General features: G+C 34.9%; 1 protein-coding gene across 1 annotated transcript in view; it reads right to left on the bottom strand.

Annotated features, from left to right (window-relative positions):
- The window catches only part of LOC118193190 (uncharacterized), a 101,232-nt gene that overhangs the window by 48,004 nt on the left and 40,949 nt on the right, over positions 1 to 12,279 (bottom strand). The gene's annotated exons all lie outside the window — the stretch shown is intronic.

The raw sequence follows: 12,279 nt of genomic DNA, 5'->3' as shown, positions 1-12,279 counted from the left end.
TTAAACTTAGCCGCACCTAAACAACTTTTAAATTATTGATAATTCTACAACTATTATATGCACATTAACTAAAGGTATAAAAATCTTAACCGTAAAACAACACAATTCAATCATTTTTAAAGCAAAATATGCGCAATTTACGAACATATAAGAATAAAAAAAAACTGAGCTCACGGAGCCGAGTAACATAGTGGATGTATATATATATATGTTTGTATACTTTTGGTGCGGCCGTTTGCAACCAAAAAGGATGTGCACAATCACATATTATAGCAGTACTATACACAAAATTTAAAAGTCTGAAGCTAATCCTTTTTAAGTTATGCGAGATAAATACATACGTGCGTATGTACAGACGCCAAGAAAAAATCTCTTCTGAATTCATTATAAATCAGTTTTGAAATACGTTTTGGGAAAAAGAGTCCTTTATTCTGTCCTTACATACAGATGTCACACAAAAACATCATTTAATTGCATTCGATAGCAGTCAAAATGGATATTTTCGTTGAAATATGACACCCGAAAATTTTTGCGATTACAATACTTAATTTAAAAGAACTATATTTATATATATACATAATCGAAATAATTTTTATAATTTTTATAATTTATAAATTTTTTTATAATTTATATAATTTTTAGCAAGCTTGCTACAATATTTCTTCCTATTATATATATATATATGTTGTTGCAACATTGGTAATCGTTACTTTTAATTTTGAATGCAGACGCTAGCACACAAAAGTATCACAATCAGAAATTTTGAAATCGACAAGTAAATACTTTTATATTGAGCATTAGAAATAACTGCCGAAACTGGGCAAAGATGTTACCAAGCCCAAAGGCTACAGGCCAATAAGCCTCCTCCCAGGTTTGGGAAAACATTTTTAAAAAGTAATTTTGAACAGGACCGAACCTTATATGAGTACACTATCGCCGAAACAGTTCGGCTTTAGGAAAAAATTGTCCACAACAAAACAACTGGTCAGACTGTGTGAATTCATAGGGTCTGCGTTTCATAATAACCAAAGTGTCGCCTTTTTTCATGCTAGGCGTGGCGAAAGCTTTCGAACACGTTTGGCATGAGGGGCTCATACAAAAGGACATCAGTCTTGACTATGACAGGGACCTGATTCTTTTGATGTACTCTTTTATCAAACACAGAAAATTCTTCGTAAATATTGGTAATGATAACTCTGATTCTAGACGCCTAAATGCAGGAATAGCACAAGGCTCGATTTTAGGGCCAATACTTTACTTATTTTACGTGTCGGACTTGGTTTGCACTGATCATAATGGATGCTATGTTGACAACACGGCTCTGGCCTTAAAGTCCAATATGATACCTGCTATAGAACAGTGGTGTACACAATGGCACATTCCCATTAACGGACAGAAGTCACAACTCATAGTAATGAAAAAGAAGCAATCAAGAATTCCACTCAATATGACCATACAAATCATCAACGATGACGTTCCAATTGTCAGAAAAGCTACCTATTTAGGGGTCACACTCAACACCAGGCAATTAACTGTCTTGTTCCTTTAATAGGTAGAACATCAAAACTGAATCTTAATCGAAAAAGGCACATCTACACGGCAAAAATACGCCCGATATTCACGTACGCCTCCCCTGCTTGAGCTACTCTGACAAAAAGGATTTAAAGAGACTGCGGGTTATCCAGAAAAAGTTCTTGCGACTTATTACCAACGCGCACTATTATGTTTCGAATGACACCCTGCATAGGGATTTAAAGATCGAAAATGTGGAGAAGTTCCTTCTCAAGACAAACAGTAACTTCTTTGATAAGGCACTCAACTGCCACCACCTTCAACTTTTCAATGTGTTTAATTAGTACCTGATTCTCCCCGATGATTGTAAGTTCCGACCACTCGCGGCTCACCTCGCCTGTGACTCAAATTTTCTTACGTAACTTGCACATTTCCTAGGCAACATTGCTGTACATATGTAAATAGTTTGCTTACTTTTGTATTTTATCTCATATTATTTCTTTTGTATTTATTTCAGGTTTTGTATTGTAATGTATCTTATTTTTATATTCTTATGTACCCTATCCTGATCAGATAATTTTGTCAAGTGTATATTGTGATTTTTCGACCCACTCTTGTGATATCCTGAATCACAAGCAGCAAAATACTCTAAATCCGAAACTCCTCCTACCGCGTCTTGTATATGCACTTTTATGCGCTCCAGCGGCATAATTATCATTGAGCCGGATACGTCGCGTGCCCACTGCGACACTCCAGCATAAGATGCATTGATTGAAATGTCTTGTCCTGAATGGCGGCGTTGATTTTTTAATGAGTGTGGAGTCCAATTTTCCGACCCCCTTCACAAAAGAGGTGAACATTTTTTGGTGGCAGGAAGAGGGATTAAGTGAAAATGCGGTGGTAATGATGTGTAGCATCAAATTTTGTGTGAAAAAATAGTGTGGTGATATGGGAATATGTGTTGCGCGGAAATCGAAAGTGAATATGATGGTTCCATTGTGTAGATTGTGGTGAGTAGTTATTTCGGTTTGTTGAAATAATGTTTAATGTTAAGTCATGGTTATTAGTGTTGTGTATTGAGGTGTTCCTACTTGATAATTTGAATCGATAATGTTTGTGTTGAGTTTGATGTGTTCGTTTTTGTGCTCATTGTGTTCTAAATGTCAATTCAGGGTTGTTGTACTTTTCTTTGAATTAAAATGAGTCTGAAGTCGCTTAAGTCATTAAAAAAAGACGAGTTGACGCTCGTGGCAGAGTAGTTGGGATTAGTAATTTCGAGCGGGGCGAAAATTGTTACTTTGAAAACTTTAATGGAAATTTTAGAAGTTTATGCAAATGATGCTGAATTTGTGCAAAATGTTATTGATAATATGCTAAAGGAAAAGAAAATACAAACTGAAAAACAAAAATCGGAAAACGAAATTAGATTAGAGTTTGAGAAAATAAAACTTTCTCAGTTAGAGGAAGAATTAGCTTTAGCTAACACTAAGAAAGACTTGCTACAAAATCCAAACGTCGAGATGGACAACTCAAATCGAAATATAGAAAATTTAATTAAAAGTGTAAAAACATTAACAATTTCTGTACCTACTTAAGCAGAATCCTTTAATCTGTTTTTCTAATTAATAGAAATGACCTTTTAGGACAAAACAAATACCTGGAGATTTAAAAGCAGAAATCTTATTAAATATTTTGGGAGAGAAGGTCACTAATTTAATGGTATATGTGAAGGAAGAAGATATTAATAATACGATAAAGTCCAGAATTTTAAAGGAATTTCAGCCAACCGCTCAAGAGTATTTAAATCATTTTCGTTCTACGCAAAAATTGTCATTTGAGAACTTTGTACTATTTGCATCAAGGTTAAGTGCAAATTTTGAATATTATTGTCAGTTGAGAAATGTAAAAGATATTAAATCGTTTTATGCGATCTTATGGTTTCGGATAAAATATTCAGGGAACTTGATCGTGAATTAAAGACCCATACAGCAGTTTGTGGTGTTGCCATGGAAACACCGTACGAAGTTTTGTGAGTTCTGCGCATGCGCACCTCTGATGAGCAGCGGATGGAGGAGAGAATGGCGTGCATGTAGCGGCAGTTCCTTTTTCTCATCCGAATGTTATTATTGATGTGTTAAATAAAGTTTATATATTTTATACTTGCCTCACCATGAAACCTCTACAAGCTAAACAGGGCGAGACATGGTTCGAACCCCAAACTTTAGGTCGTGAATGCGATATTTATTTGTTATCAAAAGGTAAACAGAAACCAGAATCCCTTTTTGCAAAATCATTTACGGGTAACGATAATAAAAGAGGCTATGGAAATAATGTCAATAAACTTCGTAATAATAATTACAAAAATATTTCTAATGTATATGTATCTGGAGCAAAAGATCAAACATGTATTTTGTTTAAAACTAATCCAAACCACTCGATACAAAATTGTCCTAATTTTAAAAGGCTTTCAGTAAATGGGCGGGTTGAAATTATTAAGCAAAATAACCTTTGAAATGTTTCTCTTCGGAATGTAATGCGAAAAAGTGTAGAGCCGGAAATTGTTTCTGTGGGAAAGCTCATCATTCTATGTGATTCATTTGCATAAACAAAATAAACCTCTTTCCAGAGTAGAGAACGGTGGCGTCCAACAAACTCAGTGCAATTCTTCAGTGTCAAGGTCAAGCCGAATGCATAAATCATCTGTGCTATTACTCACTTACAGTGTATACGTTAGCTCTGTTAAAACAAAATTCAATAAAATGACGCGAATAAAGGCTCCGAAAGAAGTTAGTGAACGAAGTCCCTTGCCAATTGCTTAAAATTAAAATCAATTTGAAAAGGAAAGGTTGTTAGTTTTTTCCTTTGGCTCAGCCTATTGAGAAATTATATGTGGTAGTAGAATTAAAATTACCTAGTAGATATGTTACGGTGAAACACCGAAATCTGGAGAATGTCGACTTTCACCGGTTAATGTCAACATTCACATAGTCGCTTGGTGTATGTCCGAAATATTTTCCAAATACTCTTATTTCTGACTTAACCGGTGAATGTCGACATTCACCATGTTGAACATATAAGAATATTATATTTCCTTCTCCGTAATTCATTCGCGAAAAAAACGCACTTGAGACTGAATAAGAAATTAAGAATATAAAAACTTAAAACACACAGTACATTCAAAATGAGAAAGGCAAATAATAGAAGTTATAAACTTACCAAATTATGTGATTCAAATCTTATTGCAACAACTTAAACTATTATGACACTTTGAATCGCACAAGAGGCCCTTGCTTTTACAACTGCATTTATTTGTGGAACACATCCTTTTGGAATGGCAGCGTGTACATATACTCCTCTCTTTTCGACCTACACCAGAGCATATCTGTGATTGTCGACATACAGCGGTGAGGGTCTGAATGTATAAGAATGTAAAGAAATATTCGATCTTTCACCGACGTATTTGGTGAATGTTGACATTCTCCGGTGAAAGTCGACATTCTCCAATTTCGGTCTTTCACGGTAACAGATACAACCCTAATCAGTGTATTCAAATTGAAATGCTAGTGGGTGATACTATTACAGCGGCATCTGTTTCTGTTCCAAACCAAGAAGTACAAAATATTATGCAATCCCTCGGATTAGTCTTAGCCGACTGCTGTGACAGTGATATAAAAATTGAGATATTAATTGGGGTAGATGTGTTTTGGCAGATTAGTGAAGCCTCAACTTTCGAAAAATTAAACCAGGAAATTACTTGCGTGCCAACGATTTTCGGATTTGCTTTACAGGGAAGTCAAGATGTTTACAAGCCCAATCTTAAGACTGCAGTTTCAGCGAATTTTTGTATAGCCGCTTCAGATGTTTAAGTATTGTGGGAGCTTGATGCTTTAGGAATTAAAGAAAAAGAAGAGTTAAATGTAGTTGATAAAACGTTGTTAGATGAATTAAAGAAAACTTTAAAATTCGTGAATGAGAGATATGAAACTGCTTTATTATGGAAGTTTAGTTACGATATATTAGGAAATAATTATTTTTTAGCTAAAAAGCGGTTTGATGAGTGAGGAAAGGATTTTTCTAAAAATGATTGGGTTGCTAATGAGTATAGGGAAATAATAAATGACCAAAAACAAAATGGAGTTATTGAGGAATGTGAGAGAGATGAGCATGAGTATTTCATACCTCATAGAGCAGTTGTTAGGGAAGATAAAGAAACAACCAAAGTTCGTATAGTCTTTAATTGCAGTTCAAAATCTAAAGGTAATCTTTCTTTAAACGACTGTTTGGAAATTGGCTCAAATTTAAATCCAAATATGCTTGATGTGATTCTAAAATTTCGTAATTACAAAATAGCGTTTAATGGTGATATAGAGAAGGCTTTCTTAATAATAAAAATTTCTGAAAGAGATAGATAATTCTTAAAATTTCTTTGGTATTCAGATAACCCACCCTAGTAAAGAATATAAAATTATGACAGTGAAAAGACTACCCTTTGGATGGAAAAGTTCCCCTTTCATTTTGAATGCTACGATAAAACATCATATAAAGAAACATGAGAAAAGTAAACCGGAGTCATTTGAAAAGTTAAATTCATCACTTTACGTAGGCGATTTATATTATGATGAAGACAGTGTGAGAGAATTATTTGAGTTGTCGTTGGATGCTGTATCAATATTAAAGAGTTGTGGATTTAATTTGAGGAAAGTGAAATCGAACAGTAGAGAATTAGAAAAATTGTGGATAGGAAATGGACTTAGTGACAGTGAGATAGCGGGAGTTCAACAACTGAAAGTCCTAGGGTTGATTTGGAATCCTGATAGGGATGAGTTGTCGTTGGAGGTAAAGGGTTTGGTGGATTCGTGGAAAACGTTGCGACGCACTAAAAGATGTGTTTTACAGACAGCTGGCAAGAATCTGTAATCCTATTGGTTTGATTGCGCCATTTGTGATACGTATACAGTTATTGTTACGGGAAATTCGGGAGAGAGCATGTGATTGGGACAAAGAGTTGCCGGAGGACTTGCAGCAAAAGTGGATAGCGTGTAATGAAACTGGAAAATTAATAGACGTTAGTATTCCGAGATATTGTTTTTTGGATTGTGAGAATGAGCAATCGGAAGTACATGTGTTTTGCGATGCTTCACCAAGTGCTTTGTGAGAATAATGGGAATTACAGAGTATCCTTTATAATGTCGAAGAGTAGAGTGTCACCGTTAAAGAAACTAACGCTGCCGCGGTTGGAGCTAATGGCCATGGTAATAGGTGGTAGAGAGGGAAATTACCTTAAGAGTGTTTTCAAGGATAAAACTGGAAGAATAGTGTTTTGGAGTGATTCTTGTATTGCATTGCATTGAGTGAAGGGAAGTGCGGAGAGATAGAAACAGTTCGTTGCCAACCGGGTTGTGGAAATTCAGGAAAGGTGAGTCCAAGGGATTGGTACTATTGTCCGTCTGACGATAATCCCGCAGATTTGCTTACTAGAGGAGTCTCGGCTGAGAAGTTGGTACTTAATGAAAAATGGTGGTCAGGTCCATTTTGGCTTCGAAAAAGTTCTGAGAGTTGGCCTATACTGTGGGTTAGAGGGTTACCAAATGTAGACAGTGCGGAAATACTAAGAGAGCAAAAAACATTCTGTCAAATGTTTTGTAGTTCAGTTGGAATTAGTTGAGCAGCTTTGGAACAAATTTTCAATTTGGTTTGGAGCAAGTTGCAGAGAGTTGTCGCTTGGTGTTTAAAGTTTATAAGAAATGTGAGGGGGAATAGGATTTTGACTCCCTTCTTAGAAACAAGTGAACTAAAAAGCAAGAGTGTTAAAGAAAAGTTCTTTAATCTCTCTAAATCCGTTTTTAGACAGTGATTGTGGAACGAACTTTATCGGTGCAAAGAATTACTTCATAGCGTGTACGACGGTAGCACTTGACCAACAAAGGCGTTAAATGAACAATGAATGTTCCATCAGCCACTCATTTTGGAGGCCTATGGGAGGCTGCCGTTAAATCGATAAAGTTTCACATGAGACGTGTTATAGGATTGCAGATCCTCCTCAAGAAAGAATTTTCAACGTGTCTAGTGGAGACTGAACCCATACTTAACTCGCGTCTTTTAGTGGCTGCTTCTGAGGACCTAATTGATTTTTCTGACATTACACCGGGCTACTTTATTATCGATTTCGAGTTAAAAAATGTTCCTGAGCCTGCTGTTACAAATGAGAAAATTCCAATGCGTGAACGGTGGAAATTAGTCACACAGATTTCCCAATCGTTTTGCAAATCGTGTTCAAAAGACTACTTGACTCAGTTACAAGTGCGCAACAAGTGGAAACTTCCCAGTGCCGATTTACGTGTGAATGACTTGGTGCTAATCAAGGATTAGAACTTGCCGCCACTTAAGTGGAAGATGGCTAAAGTAATTTGCACTTATAAGAGAACTGACCAAAGAGTAAGGTCAGTCAACTTAAAAACTGCGTCGGGTGAAATGAAAAAAACAATACATAAACTGGTCAGACTTCCTATAAATGACTGATTGATTTATTTCTTACATTTATGTATTATTGTTTAATTTTTATGTGTTGCATTTATTTTTCAGTTTATATTTCTAGTTGAGCTGATGACGGGGTGATGGGGCCCAGTGTGTTACGGCATCCATTGGCCGCCGTAAGAGGGCGCTGTATAATCTTGCAAGTTTTTTCTGTATCATAGTATATGTATAGTGAGTAGGAATAAATGTCCTATCCCGAATAGCGGCGGCGTTGATTTTTAATGAGTGTGGAATCCAATTTCCTGTCCCCCTTCACAAAAGAGGTGAAGACTGAGTTTATTAGTAGTGAAGTTATGAAGTTAGTATTGCTGAATGCCTTTGTTTAATTTCAACAGCAGAATTAAACTTCGTTTTGGCATTTTGCGTCGATTCACGATAAGCATTGTTTCACTTTTCAAATTGTTGTCACCAAATATTATCGCCCTGCATTATATTTAAAGAAATTAAATAATGAAGAATCTGCATGAATGTGAAGAGTGTTACATAAAATCTGAAGTATTATTAATATGCTATAAAGAACAAACTTCCTTAAACAATTTTATTAACGAGAAAACAGGATAGGAACACATATTAAGAGGCCTTTTGAAAACGAAATTGCAATGAATCTTTCGAACAGTATTTTTGTGTTGTCACTTTACGAAAGAGTAAAACGTACAGAAATTAAAGATATGATGAAGAAGAAACATAGAGAGCGCTACAAATGTATCTATGTTTCTCACACTGTGATAAAACAACGGTACCTAGAGCCATCAAAATTCGAATAACGTAATCTTCCATAGAATATGGTCATGTGGAAGCCCTAATTTGAATTTGAAATTTGTTTTATTATCGATTTCATATTTTGTAACACTTCAACGAATTTTTGATTAACCAACGCAACGGTTTCAAAGCAAGCAATGGCAACACTATACGAGGGGGGGGAAAGAACATTTTTTATCTCCAGCACGCGAGACTCTGTATCGGAAATTCTAAGGATATGCTCATTTAAAAATTATTTTTGGATATTGCTGTTGAAAGGAATTTTATGGTTTAAGTATGTAGAACATGATATTTAATAAATAAAGGTAACACGCACAACGTTAAAAAAACGCCTCTTTTGGACGTAATTTAAAATCTGAAGTTTTCCAGATTTTTTTTTTTTTGGGGGGGGGTGTTTCAGCCATTTTCCCTATTCATATTTGGTCCGTTCTTGTACTCTCAGCTGCTCATATTCGACAACAGATTATTACATTTTTTTTTTTTTTTTTTTTTTTTTTTTTTTTCTAGATGTCAAACTATCGTTTCATGTAAATAACTAACCTGCAAAGAGAGCGCGATTAAGACAGTTTGGGTTTCTAGGCACAGCATTCCTTTAAGTGTAGTACCTCATGCTCACTTACTTTGTTTTCATGCGATAAAAACAGGATTACGAGAATTATAAGATCGTTTCCATAAAACTCGGAACCTCGTAAAGTTTGTAGTTAGACCATCAGGTTCTAACTCCAAAAATTCTAGGAAGTTTTCACTGATTTCGATTACTCCATGAAGAGACATATTTAAGACCGGCGAAACGAATGCATTTTTACTTCCTTGTATGAAGTAAAGGAAGTATTCTAATCGCGAAAAATTTCGGGTATCATATTTCAACGAAAATATCCATTTCAATGGCTCTCGAAACCGTTTGAACGATTTTTTTTGCATGACATTTGTACGCAAAAATAGATAAAAGAACTAAAAAGATTGTAAAATGGATTCAGAAGAGATTTTTTTTTTTTTTTTTTTTTTCTAGACATCTGTACGTACATATGAATGTATCTCACATAACTCAAGAATGAGTAGACGTAGATCGTTGAAATTTTGTATATGGCACTGCTATAACATATAGTTGTGCAACTCCCTTTTTCGTTGCAATAGGCTGCAGCAATCTTATATGAAAACACATACATTCCCACTCTGTTACCTGGCTCGGTGAGCTGTTCTTTCGTTTTTATATGTTAGCAAATTGTGCATTTTTTTTTTTCTTTAAAAATGACTGAATTTTGCCCAGTATTTTTTGTTCTTATGTACCGGTTAAGATTTTTAGTTAATCTGCATGCAACAGTTGTAGAATTATCAACAATTTAAAAGTTTACGTGACGAGTTAGCCCAACGAACCGCCGTTTGTTTACATTTGAAACTCGGTACAATAATGAATTATGTCAATTTCTGCCCTTTTAATTTTTTTTTTTTTTTTTTTTTTTTTTTTTTCCCAAATGGAACCAAAAGTAAACCTTCAGTTTTATGCATCGAAACATTTTCGTTCTTGCCTGCCGGCTGAATTCCTTGTTTTTGCGTAGAAACTCTAATTTTAAGTGTAAAAATTGCTTTTGTAACTGTATTTAACAATTTTCAATGAAGATATTTTAAGTTTTTTCTAATTTTTTCCTTGCCGCGAGGTGAAAACTGAATTAATTGAATGAGAAATATTCAAGGAAATAAGTTTAAATGAAATACAGCAAAAAATATGTATAATTGAAGAGGCCATACTATTAAGTCATATGGTGTCCACATCAGATTTTTTTACAAAGCTCAGAAATATTTATTGAAGTGTATTTATTTATTGGGCTCTATAATGTTAAATTGTTTAGGGATATCCATAGCAGTAAGTAAATGAGAAAGCTTCCATATGATTGTGGAAAACAGAAATATGATACAAAAAATGTTCATTTTTGTTCTTTCTTGAAGCATATTTTAATTTCCCATGAGGGGAAACGAAATTATGAATCAAGAAGTTAAAATTCAGCACAAAAGCAACACGTGGAGCACCTTGCTTAAAATAATTACCTAACAAGCAAAATTGCCTAAAATAATTCCCTAACAAGGTATTACCACAATTACACAGAGCGTATTCTCAAGATACCATGTACGAATATCTATCGAATTATACCGCCCAGACGGTATAGTGGTTAGGAAAGCCTATTGCGGTACCGAACGGCCCGGGTTCGAATCCCGGAGAAGGCATGGATGTTTGTAAATGTACAGTGTTCGTGCGGCATGGGAGGCACTCTAAATATGGGGCGAGCCGAAAGTTCTCTCGAAATGTATGGTAGGGGAAGAGGGGATGGGAGAACCTCGGACCCATCTTCCCCCAGGGTGCTCTACATCAAAATTGAGGGCGGAACTGAGCGAAGTCGTATTGTCACGGGTATGACGCTCAAGGCTCTTGCCACGACAGGTGCCATCTTGAACTCCGTAGGCTTGTTCTGATGTTACAGTCTGACAAGTGAGGTAAGTCGCAATAACAACAAAAATTTTTGTCGAAAAACAAAATTTAAGTGTTTTATTTGTTTGAGCCACAGAACGTGCTGGATTAGTTAATAATAAATTTTAAATAAAACAGGAGTACTCAAGGTTTAAAGCTAAATAGCAGAACATATTAAAATTTTTGCATGCTCTGTTTTGTTCTCATCAAGTGCAAAAGTAATTGTTAATATAACCTGAAGCAGTATTCAGTACACTTTTGAGTAAACAAACAAAAAACAGAACAAAAGAAAAGTAAACAAATAATAATAGTAATAATAATAATAATCTGAAAGCTTTCAGATTTTACATTACGTCCAAAGGGGCGTTTTTTAACGTTTTATATGTTACCTTTATTTATTAAATATCATGTTCTTTGCACTTAAACAATAAAATTCAGTTCAACAGCAATATCGCAAATTAATTTTAAAAATAGGCACATCTTTAGAATTTCCGATACACAGTCTAGCGCGCTGGAGATAAATTTCTTCACCCCTTTTTTAATCCGTAAAGTGTTGCCATGGCTCACTTTGAAATCGTTGAGTTTGTTAATCAAAAATTCGTTAAAGTTTTACAAAATATGAAATAAATAATAAAACAAATTCCAAATTTGGGCTTCCACGCCCATATTCGGGTGGAAATGTACGTTATTCAAAATTCGATGGCTGTAGGTACCGTCGTTTTATCACAATGCGAGAAACATACATACATATATGCAAATTATACATCATTCAATTTCTTTAAATATACCACAGGGTGATAATATTTGGTGGTTAGAATTTGAAAAGTGAAATGGACTTTTAAAGTTTTCGACGCAAAATGCCAAAACGAAATGAACAGCCCTTCTGGGCTAACGCATTTTGGGCTAAAAATTTAGTACATTGTTAAGTTTGTAACTTTTCATTTTGAGTGTCTAGAAAGGAATAAACAAATATAACATTTTTGCTATAATCGCATCGTTTGCATACATCATGC

This window comes from Stegodyphus dumicola, chromosome 1, assembly GCF_044657685.1.
Source record: "Stegodyphus dumicola isolate Sdum_Otavi_A_Nest chromosome 1, ASM4465768v1".
Taxonomy (NCBI): Eukaryota; Metazoa; Arthropoda; class Arachnida; order Araneae; family Eresidae; genus Stegodyphus; species Stegodyphus dumicola.
The sequence above is the reverse complement of the archived record's forward strand: the minus strand, read 5'-3'. Positions and strand labels throughout refer to the sequence as shown.